The sequence below is a fragment of the Hypanus sabinus genome, unplaced genomic scaffold (assembly GCF_030144855.1).
Source record: "Hypanus sabinus isolate sHypSab1 unplaced genomic scaffold, sHypSab1.hap1 scaffold_722, whole genome shotgun sequence".
NCBI classification, from domain to species: domain Eukaryota; kingdom Metazoa; phylum Chordata; class Chondrichthyes; order Myliobatiformes; family Dasyatidae; genus Hypanus; species Hypanus sabinus.
In genome coordinates, this window is record NW_026781573.1 from 34207 (window position 1) to 55792 (window position 21586).

General features: G+C 46.3%; 1 protein-coding gene across 1 annotated transcript in view; it reads left to right on the forward strand.

The window, feature by feature from the left end:
- Positions 1–11051: 11051 nt before the first annotated feature.
- The window catches only part of LOC132389964 (uncharacterized), a 35854-nt gene continuing 25319 nt past the window's right edge, over positions 11052–21586 (forward strand). The window contains exon 1 of the mRNA XM_059962542.1: positions 11052–11162. The gene's annotated coding sequence lies outside the window, so the exon portion shown is untranslated. The remainder of the gene's footprint in view (positions 11163–21586) is intronic.

The following is a 21586-nucleotide window of genomic DNA, read 5'->3' on the forward strand; positions in this document are numbered from 1 at the left end:
TCCTTTAAGGTAAAATTGGATAGGTATATTGATAGGAAAGGAGTGGGGGTTTATGGGCTGAGTGCGGGTAGCTGGGACTAAGTGAGATTAAGAGTTCGGCACGGACTAGGAGGACCGAGATGGCCTGTTTCCGTGCTGTGATTGTTATATGTTATATGGTTATATGTTTACATCTATTGCTCTTCCTTCATCAACGTGTTCAGTCACATGCTCAGAAGAATCAATCAGTCTCGCACGGCACAAATTGCCCTTGACGAAGCCATTCTGACTATTCCTAATCATATCAGACCTCTCAAATAGTTCATAACTACCGCCTCTCAGGATCTTCTCCATCAACTTACCAACCTGTGGTGTAGGACTCACTGGTCTATAATTTACTGGGCTAACTCTTCTCCATTTCTTGAATAAAGGAACAATATCCACAACCCTCCAATCCTCTAGGAACTCTCCCGTCCCCACTGATGATTCAAAGATCATCGCCAGAGGGTCAGTAATATCCTCCCTCGCCGCTCATGGTAGCCTGGGTTACATCTCATCCGGTCCCAGTGACTTTTCCACATGCTCAATCTTTTCAGTCTGTTGCAAGTTATCACCACTATCACCAAGATCCTCTTTCATAGTGAATACTGAAGCAAAGTATACATTGAGTATCTCTGCTATTTCATCAGGTTCCATACACACTTTCCCACTCACACTTAATGGGTCCAATTCTTTTCCGTCTTCCCCTCTTGCTCTTCACATAGGGGTCTTCCTTAATCCTGCACGCCAAGGCCTTCACATGGCCCCTTCTGGTTCTCCTAATTTCTTTCGTAAGCTCCTTCCTATTAGCTTTAGAATCTTCGAGATCTCTAACATTAACAAACTCTATGAACTCCTTTTGTGAGTATTTCTTTTCTTTCTGACAGATATTCGTCTCTCTCCGATCACTTCCGACCGAGACTAGAAGACCTTTGGGAACAAATGGAACAGGAACCGGTGCCGATATCGTCTAAGTGTCAATGAGTTGCATTCACACGTTGAATCCAGGATAACCGCGAATTAACTTCTGGCCCTCGGCTAGACCAACTGTCTCAAGCGTGGGTACACCCTCAACAAGAATTTCTCTGTACCCGAAAGCAAATTCTGCCAACTGTTGACCAGCAGGATAAGTGAGGTAAAACACCCCTCCCCCGCCGCTAACCTTAAGGACAGAGTGAGAGAGAGAGAGAGAGAGAGAGAGAGAGAGAGAGAGAGAGAGAGAGAGAGAGAGAGAGAGAGAGAGAGAGAGAGAGAGAGAGAGAGAGAGAGAGAATCAGAGAACTAGAGAGCGAAAGAGTCGGTGTCTGACCCACGGATACTGTGATGGGACGGTGTGAACGGATCTTCGCTGTGTATAACTCCGGGTGTGATTGATGGGACGGTTCACAGGAGCTTCACTCTGTGTCTGAGCCCGGTCATGTTGGTTCGGTCATTGCATGGGTTATTGTTCTGTATCTCTCTCTCTATCTCACTCTCTCTCTCTGTCTCTCTGACACTCTCTGTCTCTCTCTCTTTCTCTCTCTCTGTCTCTCTCCCTCCATCTCTCACTTCCTGCTTCATTCTACGCCAACACACACTCACTGTCCAGACCCAAATCTTTATGTCTCTGCTTCCCTCTCCCTCTCTCTTTTTCTGCGCTGACTCTCTTCTCTTTTGCTGTACTGCCTTTATTTGACACACGCTGTCCACCCCCTCTCACATACTGTACGGTCCCTACGCCCATCTCCTTATCCGAGATACATTCCGTTTGCTAAACGATCCCCATCTACGTCGACTCCGCTCACTCCCCCATTCAATTCTGGTCAGTATAAGGGAGAGATGACGCCCAGTATCACACATCGCCCTTCCACTGGATATCTACCAACAGGATCTGAGCTTCTCAGCAGCTCTGTATGCACAGGCCGGTCGTGTGGTTCCACACCACTTGCTTCAGTTTCTGCAAACTTAACACCCTTTCCCTGGCCTCTTCACTCCGCCCCTTCCTTGGTCTTCTCGGCGCACATTATCCAGTCAAACACACACATTCCATCTTAGCGAGGCACACTCAATTTGACACTCGAAAGCATAAAGGCTGGATATTGGTGAGTGGGGAGAACGGAGGAGGGAGAGCGTTGCGCAGATTTTCTGATTCCATTAGAGTGTGCTGCAATGGTGCCGGAGCAGATTTACATGTCTGTGTGGACACCACTACCTGTAGGATCCAATATATTACCACCCATATATTCCCAATCCGGCCTCAAGCTCCCCACACCGCCCCCTACGAACATACACAACCACACACCTCGGATACTGGTGTGTTTGTGCGTGTGTGTGGTAATTACTGACAGCAGTTTGGCGGCTCTGTTTAAAGTTCTGTGGCTCAGAAGGGAATATGAGGGGCAGCAGAGGCGAGCTGTCGTGACAGGGGATTCGTTCATATGGGTAACAAACGGAGGCTGCCATAAGTGAGCGCGAGTCCTGGAAGGTATCTTGCTGGGACCCATGTTCTGAGTTGCGCAGTTTTCATAGAAACATAGAAAACCTACAGCACAATACAGGCTCTCCGGCCCACAAAGTCGTGACGAACATGTCCCTCTTTTAGAAATTACTTGGTAGTTTTAGACATTACCTATAGCCCTTCACTAAGCTCCATGTACCCATCTGAAAGTCTCTTAAAAGACCCTATTGTATCTGCCTCCACCAACGTTGCCGGCAGCCCATTCCACACACTCACCACTCTCTGAATTAAAATATACCTCTGACATCTCCTCTGTAGTTGCACCCCAGCTACTTAAAAAGTGTCCTCTTGTGGCAACCATTCCAACCATGGGGAAAAATGCCTTTGTCTATCCATACGATTAATGCCTCTCATCATATTTTCTACCTGCTTGTCTCATTTCTAATTCTCCTTGGCTCCAAGGAGAAAAGCTCAACGTATTATCATAAGGCATGATCCCCACTCGAGGAAACATCCCTGTAAATCTTCTCTGCACCCTTTCTAGGCTTCCAAATCCTTTCCGTAGTGTGGAGACGGCAAGTGAGCACAACCCTCCAAGGGGGGACTGACCAGGGTCCTACGTAGCTGTAACATTACCTCTCGGCTCTAATTTGAATTCCACGATTGATGAGGGCAAATACAGCGTACGCCTGCTTAACCACAGGGTCAACCTGCGCAGCTGCTTTCAGCGTCCTGTGATGGGTATATACCCCTGACATGTCCGTGTACTTACACCACAGCTACTTAAACTGTGCCTTCTTGTGGCAACCACTTCAGCCCTAGGGAAAAAAATAAATCTTTGACTAGCCATACGATTAAAGCCTCTCATCATATTGTCCATGTCTGTCAGGTCACCTCTCATCCTCCGTCGTTCCAAGGAGAATACCTCAACCAATTATCAGAAGGCAAGCTCCCCAATAGAAGGAACATCCTTGTAAATCTTCTTTGCACCCTTTCTATGGCTTCCAAATTACTTCTGTATTGTGGCCACGAGAACTGAACAAAGTACTCCAAGTGGGATCTGGGCAGGGTCATATATAGCTGCAACATTACCTCTCGGCTCTAAATCGAATTCCACGATTGATGAAGGAAAATACACCGGACGCCGTCACAACCACAGCGTCAACCTGCGCAGCTGCTTTGAGCGTTCTATGGACTCGGACCCCAAGATGTCACCACACCTCCACACTCCCAACCACCACTGCATTATCAATTCCACTTACTAGCCCATCGCTCCACTTCCTAATCCAGGTGATTAAAAAAAAAAACACGGACAGTAAGGGTCCCAGAACAGATCCCTGAGGTACTCCACTGGTCACCGACCTACAAGCCCAAAATGAACCGTCCACACCCACACTTTGTCTTCTGTGGACAAGCCAGTTCTGGATCCAAAATGCAATGTCGCCTTGTATCCCATGCCTCTTTCCTTCCTCAATAAGCCATGCATGGGGAAACTTAACAAATGATTTGCTGAAATCTGCACAACTTGCCCTTGACAAAGCCATTCTGACTATTCCTAATCATATCAAACAACACAAAAAGTTGATAAACACTGCCTCTCAGGATCTTCTCCATCAACTTACCAACCTGTGGTGTAAGACTCACTAGTCTATAAGTTCCTGGGCTATCTCTTCTCCCTTCCTTGAATAAAGGAACAACATCCGCAACCTTCTAATCCTCCAGGAACTCTCCCGTCCCCACTGATGATTCAAATATCATCGCCAGAGGCTCAGTAATCTCCTCCCTCGCCTTTCATGGTAGACTAGTTTACATCTCACCCTGTCCGAGTGACTTTTCCACATGCTCAAGCTTTTAAGTCTGTTGCAAGTTATCACTACTATCACCAAGATCCTCTTCCATAGGGAATAAGAAGCAAAGTATACATTAAGTACCTTTCTTATTTCCTCTGGTTCCGTACACACTTTCCCACTGTCACACCTGATGGGTCCAATTCCTTCACGACTTACCATCTTGCTCTTCACACACTTGTAGAATGTCTTGGGGTCTTCCTTCATCCTGCCCGCCAACACCTTCACATGGCCCCTTCCAGCTCTCCGAATTTCCTTCTTAAGCACCTTCCTATTAGCCTTATAATCTTCGAGATCTCTAAAATTACCAAACTTTACAAACCCCTTTTGTAAGCTTTACTTTTCTTTTTGACAGATATTCGTCTCTCTCCGATCACTTCCGACCGAGACAAGAAGACCTTTGGGGACAAGTGGAACAGAAACCGGTGCCGATATCGTCTAAATGTCCATGAGTTGCATTCACACGTTGAATCGAGGATAACCCCGAATTAACTTCTGGTCCTCGGCCAGACCAACTGTCTCAAGCGTGGTTACACATTCAACAAGAATCTCTCTGTACCCGAAAGCAAATTCTGCCAACTGTTGACCAGCAGGATAGGTGAGGTAAAACACCCCTCCCACGCCCCTAACTATCCTTAAGGATGTCTTTGAGTATCTATCCTTGAGTATGTGGGAGAGAGTGAGAGAGAGAGAGAGAGAGAGAGAGAGAGAGAGAGAGAGAGAGAGAGAGAGAGAGAGAGAGAGACAGACAGACAGACAGACAGACAGACAGACAGACAGACAGACAGACAGAAAAACAGATAGCTACAGATAGCCAGGGAACGAAAGGGTCGGTGTCTGACGCAAGACTACTGTGATGAGACGGTGTGGAGTGATCATCACTCTGTGTCTAACTCCGGGTATGATTGAATGGACGGAATTGTGGGTGCTTCACTCTGTCTGACCCCGGTCCTGTCTGTACGGACATTCCATGGGTTATAGATCTATCTCTCTCTCTATCTCTCTCTCCCTCCCTCTCTCTCTTCCTGCTTCACTCTACGCCCACACACACACTCTCTGCCCACACCCAAATCTCTATGTCTCTACTTCCCTCTGCCTGTCTCTCTTTCTGCGCTGACTCTCTTCTCTCTCTATTTGACACACTCTCTCTACCCGCTCTCACATACTGTACGGTCCCTACGCCCATCTCCGTATCCGAGATACATTCCGTTTGCTAAACGATCCCCATCTACGTCGACTCCGCTCACTCCCCCCTCCCTCTATGTGTGACAGGCAATTCTGGTGAGTATAAGGGAGAGATGACGCCTAGTATCACACATCGCCCTTCCACTGGATATCTACCAACAGGATCTGAGCTTCTCAGCAGCTCTGTATGCACAGACCGGTCGTGTGGTTCCACACCACTTGCTTCAGTATCTGGAATCTTAACTCCCTTTCCCTGGCCATTTCTCTCCTCCCCTTCCTTGGTCTTCTCGCAGCACGCACACACACACACACACACACACACACACACACACACACACACACACACACACACACACACGCACACAAACACACACAAACACACACACACACACACACACACACACACACACACACACACACACAGAGACATACCATCTTGGAGAGGCACACTCAATTGGACACTCGTACGCCTATAGGCTGGGTGTTGGTGAGTGGGTAGCGCGGAGGAGGGAGAGAGTTGCGCAGTTTTTTAGACTCCATTAGAGTGTGCTGCGATGGTGCCGGAGGAGCTTTGCATCAGTGAACCCATGTCTGCGTGGACACCACTCCCTGTAGGACCCACTAGATCACCACCCACTTCGAATGCAGGTTTGTGTGTGTGTGTGTGTGTGTGTGTGTGTGTGTGTGTGTGTGTTTGTGTGTGTGTGTGTGTGTGTGTGTGTGTGTGTGTGTGTGTGGTAGTTGCTGACAGCAATTTGGCGGCTCTGTTTAATGTTCTGTGGCTCAGAAGGGAATTTGAAGGAGAGCAGAGGCGAGCTGTCGGGATTCGTTAACAAGGGTAACAAAAGGATGCTCTGTGGAGAAAATGAGAGTCCTGGATGATATGTTGCTGGGACCCATGTTCTGAGTTGTGTAGTTTTCCTGAAAACAGAAAACCTACAGCACAATAAGGTCCTTCTGCCACCAAAGTTGTGCCGAACATGTACCTACGTTAGAAATTACTTGGCTTACCACTAACCCTCTATTTTACTCTGCTCCATGTACCTATCCAAAAGTCTTTTAAAACACCCTTTCGTATTCGCATCCACCACCGTTGCCGGCAGCCCATCAGTCTCTCAGTAAAGAGCTTACCGCTAACATCTCCTCTGTAACTACTTCCAAGCACCTTAAAACTGTGCCAACTCCTGATAGACATTTCAACCGTAGGAAAAAGTCTCTGACTGTCCACACGATCAGTGCCTCTCATCATGTTATACATCTCTGTCAGGTCACCTCTTATCCTCCGTCGCTCCTACGAGATAAAGCCGAGTTTACTCAACCTATTCACATATGGCATGCTCCCCATTCCAGGCAACATCATTGTAAATCTCCTCTCAATCTTTTTATGGCTTCCTCATCCGTTCTTCAGTGAGGCGAAAACAACAGAGCACAGTACTCCAATGGTTTGACCAGGGACCTATATAGCTGCAAGATTACCTCTGGGCTTCTAAATTTAGGTCCACGATTGATGAAACCTAATACACCATGCGCCTTCTTAACCACAGAGCCAACCGGCGCAGCTGCTTTCAGCGTCCTATGGACTCGGTCACCAAGATTCCTCTGATCCTCCACACTGCCAAGAGCCTTACCATTAATGCCATATTCTGCCAACATATTTGACCTACCAAAATGAACCGCTTTACACTTCTCTGGGTTGATATTCATCTGCCACTTCTCAGCCCAGTTTTGCATCCTATTAAGTTCCCGCTGTAAACTCTGACAGTCCTCCACAGTGTACATAACACCCTTAACCTTTGTGTCAGCAGCAAACGTACTAACCCAACCCTCCACCTCCTCATCCAGGTCACTAAAAATCACGAGAAGTTAGGGTCCCAGAACAGGTCCCTGAGGCACACCACTGGCATGCAGAATATGACACGTCTAAAACCACTCATTACCTTCTCTGAGCCAGTTTTGGTTGCACAAATCAATGTCCCCTTGGATCCCGTGCCTCCTTACTTTCTCAATAATCATTACCTGGAGTAACGTATCAAATGCCTTGCTGAAATCCATATACACTGCATCTACTACTCTTCCTTCATCAATGTGTTTAGTCACATCCTCAAAAAATTCAATCAGGCTCGTACGGCACAACCTGTCCTAGGCAAAGCCATGCTGACTATTCCTAATCATATCATGCGTATCCAAATGTTCATAAATATTCCCGCTCAGTATTTTCTCCATCAATTTACTAACCACTGAGTTACGACTCACTAGTTTATAAATTCCTGGGCTCCCTTTCTTGAATAAAGGAACAATATTCGCAACACTCCAATCCTCCCGAACCTATCCCGTCTCCATTGATGATGCAAAGATCATCGCCAGAGGCTCAGCAATCTCCTCTCTCGCCTGTCATTGTAGCTGGGGTACATCTCATCCAGTCCCGAATAATTATTCCTTAATCCTGCCTCCAAGGACTTCAGATGGCCCATTCTGGCTCTCCTAATTTCCCTCTTAAGATCCTTCCTGCTAGCCTTATAATATTTTAAAAAATACCTAGCCTTCCGAAACTTTCGCAAATTTCTCTTTTCTTCTTGACAGAGTTTCGCACCTTCCTGATCTCTTCCGAACGAGACCAGCTGAGACTTGTGGAACAATATGAGGAGATGAACAGGACCCGGAGCCAATATCGACTAAAATCCCTTGAGTTGTATTCGGCCCTTGAATCCAAAACAATCGCGAATTCACTTCGGGACTTCTGCCAGACCGCCTGTCTCAGGAATATGTGCGTCCTCAACCACATTGCTCTATCCCCGAAAGCAAATTATTCTTTCAACGTTGACCAGCAGGAAAGGTGAGGAAAAATCCCCCATTCCCTCGCTCCTACTCTCAAGGAAAGAGAAAGAGAGAGAGAGAGAGAGAGAGAGAGAGAAAGAGAGAGAGAGAGAGAGAGAGAGAGAGAGAGAGAGAGAGAGAGAGAGAGGATTACAGTCTGTGATCTAGGCTCTGTGTGTTGGTGTGTTGGGTCGGTGTGGTGGGTATCACATCTATTGTCTGACTCCTCAAGACTAATCTTCTGGAAGTTTATGAGAATCTATCTATGAGAATGGACAAGGGGAGTCAGTGGATGTCGTGTACTTGGACTTTCAAAAAACCTTTGATAACGTCCCACACAGGCGGATAGTGGGCAAGGTTAGAGCACATGGTATTGGGAGTAGAGTACAGACATGGATAGAAAATTGGTTGGCCGTGAGGAAGCAAAGAGTAGGGTTTAACGGGTCATTTTCAGAACGGCAGACAGTGGCTAGTGGGGTACCTGAAGGCTCAGTGTTGGGACCGCAGCTATTTATTGTCTACATTAATGATTCAGATGAAGGGATTAAAAATAACATAAGCAAATTTGCAGATGACACAAAGCTGAGTGGCAGTGTGAAATATGAGGAGGATTTTAGGAGAATGCAGAGTGATTTGGACAGGTTGGCTGAGGGGGCAGATGCATGGCAGATGCAGTTTAAAGTGGATAAATTTGATGTTAACCACATTGGTGACAAGTACAGGAAGGCAAATTACTAACTGATTGGTGTCAAGTTAGGAAAAAATGAACTATAATGATATCCAGGTGTCCTTGTTTATCAGACACTGAAGGTAAGCATGCAGGTACAGCAGACAGTGAAGAAAGCTAATGGCATGATGACCTTCATAACAAGGGGAGTTGAGTATCGGAGCAAAGAGTTCCTTCTGCAGTTGCACAGGGCCCTCGTGAGACGACTTCTAGAGTATTGTGTTCAGTTTTGTTCTCCAAATTTGAGGAAGGACATTCTTGCTATTGAGGGAGTGCAGCAAAGGTTCACGAGGTTGATTCCCGCGATTGCGGGACTGTCGGGTGTTGAAAGATTGGAGCGACTGGGCTTGTATACATTGGAATTTTGAAGGATGAGAGGGGACCTGATTGAAACATATATGATTATTCAGGGATTGGACACGCTAGAGGCAGGAAACATTTTCCCGATGATGGGGGAGTGCAGAACCAAAGGGCACAGTTTAAGGAGTAACCAATTCAGAACGGAGTTCAGGAAAATATATAACCCAGTGAGTTGTGGATGTATAGAATGCTCTGCCTCAGAAGGCAGTGGAGGACAGGTCTCTCTATGCTTTCAAGAAAGGGTTAGATAGAACTCGTAAAAATAGCGCCGTCACGGGATATTGGGAGAAGGCAGAAAGAGGGTATTGATTGTGGATGTTCAGCCCTGATCCCATTGAATGGCGGTGCTGGCTCGAAAAGACCAACGGCCCACTCCTGCACCTATTGTCTACTTCTAGTGGAATAGATTATAGGAGCAGGGGTGTGATGTTGAAGCTCTATAAGGCACTGGTAAGAACTCAGTTAGAATGCTGTGTGCAGTTTTAGGCACATTATTTAAGAAAGGATGTGCTGACGTTGGAAAGGGTTCAGAGAAATTTCAGTAGAATGAGTCCGGGAATGAGACGGTAACATATGTCGAAAGATTGACCGCTCTAGCACAGTACTTCTTGGATTTTAGAAGAATTTCGAATAGAAACATTCGTAGAAACATTTCGAATGTTGAAAGGCATGGACAGAGTGGATTTGGCAAAGTTATTTCCCACGATGGGGGAGTCTACCACGGGAGGGCATGATTTAAGGATTGAAGGGCGCCCATTCAGAACAGAGATGCGAAGATTTTTTTTGTTTCAGCCAGAGGGTTTTGAATCTCTGGAATTTGATGTCACGAGCGGCAGTTGGTGCCAAGTCATTGGATGTATTTAAGGCAGAGATTGGTAGGTATCTGAGTAGCCAGGGCATCAAAGGTTATGGTGAGAAGGCGGGGGAAGTGCAACTAAATCGGTGAATGGATCAGCTCATGATAAAATAGCGGAGCAGACTCGATGGGTCGAATGGCCGACCTCTGCTCCTGAGTCTTATGTTCTTAAGAGCATCCAGCTGCATATTCTAACATTCCGCTTTGAGGAGCTGGAAATGGAACTGGATGGACTCAGGGTCATTGGGGATGCCGAGAGTGTGATAGGGAGCACAAATTGGGAAAAAGTTTACCTGCAATGTAATTCCAAAACAATTGAAAACACCACTCCGTATGCATAACACCCTCCCTCTGCAAAATCCTTCTAAACTCCGTCAAACGTTCAACTCTGCACTCATTCCCGTCACCATCACACACTGTCTGCAATACACCACTCTCGTCTCCGTCACCCATCCCTCAGTTCCAAGCAACCCCGTCTCCGTGACCCAAACCCCCTTCTGCACACTTCGCCGTCTCCATCATCCCTTACGTAACCATACGTCCCTTCCCCATCTCGGTGATACACTCCATGTGCAAAACGCTCCCCATCTAAGTCGTCCCACCACTCTCCTCCCACTCTGTGTCACAGGAAATTATGAGTAGTAAGAGGGAGAGATGATGGGTGGTGTTTCACCTCCCCACCTGTTGCACCGGATATCGATCACCAGGATCTGAAACTCACCACAACTCTGCATCTCAGTCCGGTCACGTGTTCTACACCACTTGCATCAGTGTTTGCATTCTCAGCACCCTTTCCCTGGTCTCCTCTCTCCTCCCCTTCCTTCCTCTAACGGCAGCACACAATCCGCTCACACACACGCCATCTCCGAGACACACACACCATTCAAGACTACTGGAAAGCCGAAAATCTGGGTATTGGTGAGTGGGGGAAACGGAGGAGGGAGAGGGTTTCGTACTTTTGCTGACTCCGGTAGGGTGTGCTGCGACGGTGCGGGAGGTACTTCACATGTCCGACTCCGGGAGTGTGATGGGATAATATTTAGGGAGCTTCGCTGGTTAACTGACCCTGGAAGAGTATGCTGGGACGGTGTGGACGGAGTTTCGCTTCGTGTATGCCCTAGGGTGTGTGTGTTGGGACAGAGTGGAGGGAGCTGCACTCTGCGCCTGACCCCGGGCGTGTGTGAAGGATCGTTGCGGAGGGAGATTCTGTCTGTGTCACACCCAGGGTGTGTGTGATGGGATTGTACGGAGGGATTCTCGCTCTGTCTCTGACTCCGAGTCATGGGTCAGTGGATTTCGGATTTTAAGCTGGCTCCAAGCAAAGATAGGGAGCAAGAAAATGGTATCTCACACGTTCTGAACCAAGGGCTGCAAACTGAACACCCTTTCTGTGGCCCCACTCTCGTACACTTCCTTCCTCTTTTCTCAGCACACCATTCCTTCTCTATGATTCTTAAGTGAGTGAGCAGCATATATGTACAAATAAAATCGGTATGTATGGGAAGGTGGTTTTGCAAAGTGAGGGCAGGGATATAGCTATTAAATTAAAGGACAGGACCACTACCCGCCCCAGTGTATTCAGACAGAGGAAGGCCATACAGATTAGCACGTAGTATAAGTGTTTGGGCTCTAAAACATGGAATCATTGTATTTTTTTCGGAGGAAGATGAGTCTAGATAGAAGAGATGTAATACTGTTTACACCTGAACTGGAGGGGAACTGTTATCCTAGCGGGAACGTTTGTCAGTGCTGTGCGTGAGAGTTTTTGGGAGAGTTGGTGAACTCGAGTTGCAGGGGGATGGGATGCAGAGCTCCAGAATAAATAGCGGAGTCGCTATGGAGACAGATGATGGTAAGATCGCAGAAAAAGTCAGATGTCAAGAGTTTAGACATAATGCGACTGGTGCCCTGAGCTCCGTATATTTCACTTCAGGACGCTTTAAAAAAGGCGCTTGAGCTCAGGGAATGAATCAATGGGTGAATTATGACATTGTAGCCATTACTGTGAATTGGGTGTAGGAGGAGCAAGCAGGAGAGCAAGATATTTCGGGTTTCCCTATTTTTAGCCGTGAGAAAGTGGAAGGAATTAAAGGAGGAGGGGTGCCATCACTAGGCTGAGAAAATGTCACTGTAGTGAACAGTCAGGACAGGCAAGACAATTCGTCTAAGTGAGGCTTCATAGGCGGAAGTGACGAATAAGAAAAAACTGGCAATGTTACAACATTGAACATAGAATAATACAGCACTTTACAGTCATTTCGGCCCACGATGCCCTGCCGACCCTTAAACCATGCCCCCCATATAACCCCCCCCCACCTTAAATTCTTCCATTTCTCTGTCTAGTAGTCTCTTAAATTTCATTAGTTATCTGCCTCCGCCACTGACTTAGGCAGTGAATTGCACGCACCAACCACTCTCTGAGTAGAAACACCTTCCTCTAATATCCCCCTTGAACTTCCAACCCCTTACCTTAAAGCCACGTCCTCTTGTACTGAGCAGTGGTGCCCTGGGGAAGAGGCGCTGGCTATCCACTCTATCTACTCCTCCTAATATCTGGTACACCTCTATCATGTCTCCTCTCATCCTCCTTCACTCCAAAGAGTAAAGCCTTAGTTCCCTGAATCTCTGATCATAATGCACACTCTCTAAACCAGGCAACATTCTGGTCAATCTCCTCTGCACCGTCTCCAGTGCTTCCACACCCTTTCTATAGTGAGGCGACCAGTTCTCCACGTGTGACCTAAGCAGGATTTTATACTGCTGAATCTTTGCATCGCGACTCTAAAATTCTATCTCTCGACTTATGAAAGCCTACACCCCATAGGCTTTCTTACCTAACTTATCAACCTGTGAGGCAACTTTCATGGAACTGTAGACATGTACCCACCCCCCCAGATCACTCTACTCCTCCCCACTACCACGTGTCCTGTCATTTACTTTGGACTCTGCCTTGGAGTTTGTCCTTCCAAAGTATACCACCTCACATTTCTCCGAGGTGATCGTATCTGCCACTTTTCACTGGGAAATGTACAATCAAGCGTATACGTTCCATCGAAAGGACAGACAGGTGGGCAGAAGGGATGGGGTGGCTCTGCTGGTGAGGAATGAAATTCAGTCCCTTGCGAGGTGTGACATAGAATCAGGAGATGTAGAGTCAGTATGGATAGAACTGAGATATAGTAAGGGCAATATGTCATTACCTTTGTTCCTGATGTTTCTTGCATTGTCGTACACGCACTTTAGCCCTTCTGCCTAACTATCTTTACAGACTTTATTCTGTTTCTCTTTCCTCAAATGCTGGATCTGCCTTTACTCCATGTACTGTACTTGCAGCTCGCGCATGACCTTTATACTGCTCCACCTCACAATCTGCTCTAACACTCTGGTTCCCCTCCACCTGCAAATCTAGTTTAAATCCCCCGGTGCAGCACTAGCAAACCTTCCCGCAAGGATGTTAGTCCCCCACCAGTTCAGTTGCAACCCGTCCCGTCGGTACAAGCCCCACCTTCCCTGGAACAAGGCCGAATTGTACTGAAACATGAATCTATCCTTCCTGCACAAAGTCCTAAGCCACGTATTTAGCTACATGGTTTTCCTATTGCTGGCCTCAGTAGCACGTGGCACGGGTAGCGATCCTGAGATGGCAACCCTGGAGGTCCCTTCCTCCAACTTTGCACTTAACTCCCTAAACACTCTTTGCAGGACCTCCTCCTACTTCCTATCCACGTCATTTGTCCATCCATGGACCACGACATCCAGCTGCTCACACCCCCACTTGAGAATACTGAGAACTCGATCCGAGATATCACAGACCCTAGCACCAGGAAGCCAACAGACCATCCGCGATTCTCGATCTCTCCCACAGAACCTCCTATCTTTCTCCCCAACCATCGAATCCCCTACCACTACTGCTCTCCTCTTTTCACTCCATCCCCTCTGAGCTGAGGATCCAGTCTCACTGCCAGAGACGTGACCACTACAAATTGTCCCTGGTAGGTCGTCCCCACCAACAGTATCTAAAACGGTATACTTATTATTGGTGGGAACCGCCGCAGGGGTACTCTGCTCATTCTGTCTATTCCCCTTCCCTCCGCTCACAGTCACCCAGCTACATGCCTCCTGGCATTTAGGGGTGAGTGTCTCCATGTAACTCCTGTTTATTTCTCCTTCTGCCTCCCGAATGATCTGAAATTTATCCAGCTCCCTAACACGGTTTGTGAGGAGCTGCATCTGGATGAACCTTTTGCAGGTGTGGTCATCAGGCACGTTTGTGCTCGCCTGGACTTTCGACATATTGTTAACGGAACACTCGACTGCCCTAACTGCTGCCTCCATTACCTATTCCTAAATTAATTAGATTAATTGAGGGAGATTACCTGGCCTTATCTCACTGCAAGGAAGCTAATCCTCAACATCAGCTCGCCGAAGCCTCTGGAGCCAAAGCATTCCTACCCTGTCTCCCTCCACTTCGTCCCCCGCTCTGTTAATCTGCTCGCTTTTTAAACTCTCCTGCTGCCTCACGGGCCGACGTTCACGCGCTTGCGCGTCGTGCCCCGTTCAATCTTCCAGAGTAATCTTCTGGAGATATGATTTGGTGGCCATTGCAGAGACTTGGATGGGTCAGAGACAGGAATGGGTACGTCATGTGCCAACTCTGAGATGTTTCAGAACGGGCGCGGGTGGGAAAAAGAGCTGAGGGCGTGGCACCGTTGATCAGAGATTGTGACACAGCTGCAGGAAAGGCAGACGCCATGGAGGAGTTACCTACGGATAAATCCAATAACTTTACTGGTTGTTTTTTTCATAGGCCGCCCAATGGTAGCAGGAATATCGAGGAGCAGATAGGGAAACAGTTCATGGAAAGCTATGATTATAACAGAGTTGCCGCGATGGGAGATATTAATTTCCCAAATATCGATTGGCATCTCCATAGCGCAAGAGGTTTGGATGGGTTGGTGTCTGTTAGGTGTTTTTAGGAAGCTTTATTGTTACAATTATGTAGATAAGCCTGCAAGACGGGAAATTGTTCTTGATTTGTTATTGGAACATTAACTTGGGGAGTTGCTAGATTTTAGTGAGATCTCACAGTGGAGAATGACCTTCATGATTGTAGTGATGACTTGCAGCATCCTGAAAAGCTTGAATAAGTAGACAATTAAAAAGAGGATGTGCTGGATATTTAGGAAAGCATCTTTTGGATAAGTCACCGAGACCGGATGAGATGTACCCAAGGCTACTCGGCGAAGTAAGGTAGGAGGTTACTGAGAGTTTGGCGATGATCTTTGCATCATCAATGGGGACGTGCGCGGTTCCGGAAGATTGGTGGGTTGCGGATATTTTTCCTTTATTCCAGAAAGTGAGTAGATCCGCCCAGGAAATTCTAGACCAGTGAGTGTTAGGTTGATGGAGAAGATCGTAAGAGGCAGAATTAATGCTCATGTGGGGAGGTTTAATATGTCAGCAATAGACAACATAACTTTGTAAAGGGCAGGTTGTGCCTTACGAGCCTGATTGAAACTTCTGAGGATGTAACTATTCACATTGATGAAGGATGAACAGTAGATTTAATGGAAATGGATTTCGCACAGTCATTTGATAAGGTACCCCAGGCAAGGCTTATTAAGAAAGAAAGGATGCAGGGGATCCAAGGGGACATTGCTTTAGAGATCCTGAACTGGCTTGCCCACAGAAGGCAAAGAGTTGTTGTAGAAGGCTCATAATTTTAGAAGGCCTTTAACAAGGTGCCGCACATAAGGCTGCTAAAAAATATAAAAGCTTATAGAATTGCGGGAAAGTTACATACGTGGACAGAGCATTGTGTGATTGGCAGGAAATAGAGTGGGAATAAACGGATCCCATTCTGCTTGGCTGCCTGTTAGTAATGATGTTCCACACGGGTCCGTGTTGTGGCTGCGTTTTTCACTCTGGATGTCAACGATTTGGATTATGGTATAGATAGCTTTGAGGCTAAGTTTGCTGATCATACAAAGATAGGTGGAGAGGCCAGTAGTGCTGAGGAAACAGAGTCTGCAGGGACACATGGATAGATTCGGAGAATGGGAAGAGAAGTGGCAAATGAAATGCAATGTTGGAAAGTGTACGTTCATGCACTTTGGTAAGAAATAAACGGGCAGAATATTATTTAACTAAGGAGAGCATTCAAAATTCTCTGATGCAACGGGACATGGGAGTCCTCGTGCAGGATACCCTTAATGTTAACCTCCAGCTTGAGTCGGTGGTGAAGAATGCGAATGCAATGTTGGCATTTATTTCCAGAGGAATAGAGTACAGGAGCAAGGATGTGATTTTGAGGCTCTATAAGAACTGGTAAGACCTCACTTGGAGTACTGTGTACAGTTTTGGGCACCTTATTTAAAAAAAGGCTGAGCTGACTTTGGAGTGGGTTCAGAGAAGCTTCACTACAATGATTTCGGGAATGAGAGGGTTAATATATGCGGTGCATTTGTCGGTTCTTGAACTGCCCTCCTCGGAGTTTAACAGAATGAGCGGGAACTGATAGAAGCATTTCTAATGTTAATAGGCATACGCAGAGTGGTTTTGGCAAAGTTGTTTCCCATGGTGGGGGTGTCCAGTACGAGAGGAGACGAGTTAGGGATTGAAGGGCGCCCATTCAGAACAGAGATGAGAAGATTTATTTTTTTATCTAGAGGGTGGTGAATCTGTGGAATTCGTTGCCACGGGCGGAAGTGGATTTCAAGTAATTGGGTGGGAGAATTGATAGTTATTTAAGTTGCCAGGGCATCAAAGGATAAGGTGAGAAGGCGTGGGAGTGGCATTAAATGGCAGAATGAATTAGCTCATGATGAAATGGCGGAGCATACTCGATGGGCCGAATTGTCGACTTCCGCTATTTTGTCTTATGGTCTTATAAATGCAAAACTGGTCTGAGAAGTGGCAGATTGTGTTCAACCCAGGTAAGTGGGAGGTTGTTCATTTGTGTAGGTTTAATATAATGGCAGAATATATTACTAATGGTAAACCTTGCAGTGTGGACGATCAGAGGGATCCTAGAGTCCGATTCCATCAGACACTCGTAGCTGCTGCGCAGTTTAACTCTGTGTTTACGAATACAATGCATTAGTAATCATCAACCGTGGAACTGAGTTCAACAGCGAGAGGTAATGTTACAGCCATGATGCACAGCGGTCACCCACCCCACCCCCACTTGGGGAACTGTGCTCAGTTCTGGTCACCCGACAACAGGGATGATGTAGAACCTATAGGAATGGCACAGAGGAGATTAAAAAGTTTGTTGCCTGGATTAGGAATCATGGCTTCTGGTAATAGTTTCAGTGAACTCGGAGTTCTGTCCTTGCAGCGACGGACGATATGAGGTGACCTGATAGCGGTGTATAAGTGATGAGAGGCATTGATCGTGTGGATCGTTAGAGGCTTTTTTCCCAGGGCTGAGATGACTAACCGGAGAGGGAACAGTTTTAAGGTGCTTGCAGTAGGACAGAGGGGATGTTAGGAGCAGTTTTTTTTTTGCGCATAGAGTGGTGTGGGCAGGAATGTGCTACATCCGACTCTGCTGCAGGCGGATACAATTGGAACTTGTTATAGACTCCTCGATGGAGCCGTCAATATTAGAGGATTATGGGAAACCCTAATTAATTTCTAAAGTCAGTACACGTTCAACATAACATTGTCAACCGAGGGCCTGCATTGCGCTCAATGTTTTGATTTATATTTCTCTGTATGCCTGGTTTCCTCTACAACACTCCCCAGGGTCCATGTGACTACACTTTCAGGGAAACGTGTACCTGGATGCACAGGTCCATTTGCACTACTATAATTTCCAGAGTCCCTCCCGTTCACTCTGAAAGTCTGGCAGTGGTTTGTCGTCCTGAAATATGACTGCTCGCCCTTAACGAGTTAACCTGCATGCGGCTGCGCTCGGCAATCTTCCTCAGCTGATTAGGATCCTCCTGTCAATGATAACTGTCCTCTCTGTTGACAACGCTACCAACATTACTCTCTTCGGCAAGGTTATTAACTGCACAGTGTACATTCTCGGGGAAACCGCCATATTGCTGAACGCAATCAAACTGCTCAGAGAGGCGTCGCGGGTTCCACATCATCCTCCAATGAAGTCTGCAAACTGGACCCTGTCAAATGCCTTGTTAAATTCCATGAAAATTACATCTACTATCCGTGCGTGATCTACCTTCCCCGGTCAAATCAAACCGACAACTGTCCCTGGGTCTCACGCCATCTGATATCTCCCTCCCCTTCGATGTTCCACGCTCCAAATCTCCTCCTCTCTTTCCCTCTCTCACCACTCCAGTTCATGTCCGTCTCTCCGAAACTTCCATCTCCCAGGGTGTCTACCATCTGGGATATTCTTAATGGACATGTCTATGTATGTTACATAGACCAATGGAAAAATAGGTCATGCACAATCAAATCAGTCGGTCATCTCTCCCTGGGTCCCACATCATTCCTCTCGATATAATTTACCCTGTTTTACCAAATTGGACTTTAAAAGCATTTATCCTGGGATCAAACAGAAGTAAATACACAGACATTGGTGTACGGTTATCCCTCGAATATGTGATCCCGTAGCCTTTCCACTCCGCCAATATCAGGTTATCTCTTACAATTGTACAGTGTATTTTGGACACGAGCCAACAGCCAAATATAGTCAGTGAGCGATTTCAAGAAGCACTTGTTCAGTTTCAGCCAGTCTACGGATGCGACCGGGCAGTGCACAAAATTAGAACTGCACGTCTGCAGTCAGTTCCTCCATTACCAAGGCAGAGTTGGGTAAAAGTGAACATTAGCTCATTCTTAGTATGAAATGCTGCTAGCTTTTGTTAGCTCACACAAGCAAGGCAGCTTCTGCATCTTATCCTGTGACTTTCGTGACCTCAGTCTTCTGACAGTCAAACCGAGCAATAGCATTTAGCCTTTCCACAATAAAACAGAAGTAACATCATAAGAACGTAAGATTTAGGAGCAGAATTGGACTAATCGACACATGGAGACTGCTCCACAATTTCATTGTGGTTGATCCATTTTACTTCTCAGCCTCAATCCCCTGCCTTCTCCCTGTATTCCTTCACGCCCTGACCAATCAAGAACTACTGCCATAAAAATGTGCCTTGCCCTCCACGGCCACCTGTGGCAAAGAAATACACTGATTCACCACTCACTGGCTGTAGTAAGTTCTCCTTGTGACGCGCCTCTCTTCTAAGTCTCTGTCCTCTGGTCTTCGACCCCTCCACTATAGAAACTATCCTCTCCATACCCAGTCGATCAAGGAATTTAAATATTCAATAGATTTCGATGGGATCACCTTTCTTCCTTCTAAATTCCAGTGAGTACAGGCCTAGAGATATCCAGCACTTCCCATATGCCGCCCTTCAATCTAGGAATCAGTTTTGTGAACCTCGTTTGAAATCTCTCCACTCTGAGCACCATCTTTCTAAGATAAGAGGCCCAAAACTGTTCACAATACTCTACGTGAGGCCTCGGCAGTGCTTTATAAAGTTTCAGCGTCGAAATGCTGACTTGCATTTGCCCTCTTCATCACAGACTCTACCTGAGAAGTTTACATCATCGACACAACATTATGGGCTGAGGGGCCGGGAATGTGTTGTAGATTTCTAGACTTCCCTAAAAAACGTTAGGGAATCTCGCACAGGGACTTTAAAGTCCCCTTGATTCTCTGTGATTTTTGTGTTTCCTTTCCATTTAGAAAATAGTCAAACCTTTATTTTCTGCCAAAGTGCCTGACCATACATATTTCAACACAACAGTAAATTTGCCATTACTTTGCGCTGTCTAAGCCCCTCTGTAGCCTCTCTACTTCCTCAAAACTGTCTTCCCCTCCACTTATCCTCATATCGTCTGCAAACTGCGGAGCCACGTTCATGGAGCTACAGACACGGACCGGAAGATCCCTCTGCTCATCGACACGGTCTTGTCCTTAACACTGTGCTTTATCTTTCTATTTGTCCGGGTTGAACTCTTCTGCCATTTCTCCAACCACATCTGCAAGGGTTGTCAGCACAACAGCAATTGCTTTCGTTTCTGTGAAAAATGTATTCCAAAAATAAATAAGTTCTCATTTCTCAAGAAGTATCCTATTCAAACCGAAAAGGGAACTCAAAGCTCTTGTGAAAGCTAAAGAAAGGGTTTACAAGAAAATAAAAAAAAGATAGCTGGAATGCGATCATCGGTTCGGCTCCCGGATTCATCTGGGTGATGGTAGCCCCCGGACGGAGAAACTTACGAATCTCGTTTGGATGGACATTCGGCGATGTTTGCAAACAGTACACAATATGAGAGTAAACAAGTAATAGCCTCATATTTTACCCCGATTCCAACTAAACGCTTTGCTAACTTATCTCCTCCTATCCCTCTCCAATGCTATGGTTAGGGATGTAGTGTGTGATCACTATCTCCTTTGGAGATATGATATGTTGGCCATTACAAATACTTGGATATTTAGAGACAGTCAAAAAGTACTGGGAGGGAGGCAAAAGAGATAGAGGCGGGTACTGTTTATCAGAGATAGTGACCAAGCTCCAGGAAAGTTGGATAGCATAGAGGAATTATCTACGGAATCTCTGTGGGTGGAGGTTACGTACAGGAAGCAGTCAATAACTTTACCAGGTGTTTTTTTTTTAGGCCGCCCAATAGCAACAGGGATATCGAGGACTAGATTGGGAAGAAAGTCGTAGAAAGGTGTAATAATAATAAAGAGGTCGTGATGAGAGATTTGTATTTCCAAAATATCATTTGGTATCTCCCTGGAGCAAGGAATTTAGATAAATCGAGTTTCTTAGGTTTGTTCATGAAATTTTTTTGACATAATATGTAGATAAGCCTATAAGAGGAGACGATGCACTTCTTATGGCATTGGAAAATGAACTTCGTCAGGTAGCACAACACTCAGTGCGAGACCTTTTTAGAGATAGCGAACATTATTTTATCTTCCTTACAATAGCGTTGGAGAGAGATAGGAACAGAAAAGTTAGAAACGCATTTAGTAGGAGTAAGGGGAATCATCAGGCTATCAGTCAGGAAACTGCAAGCTTAAACTGGATGCAGATGTTCTCAGTGAAAAACACGGCATAAATGAGGCAAATGTTCAGGGGATATTTGTGTGGAGTTCGGCAAAGGTACGTTCCAAGGAAGTTATGGTCGGGCACAGGAACCATGTGTACAAAGGCTGTACTAAATCTAGTCAAGACGAAAATGAACATCTTGCAAAAAGATTGAGAGAAATGGCTAACGTTAGAGATCTAGAAGATTATAAGGCTAACTGGAATGAGGTTAGGAAGGAAAATAGGTGGGGCAGAAGGGGCCATGAG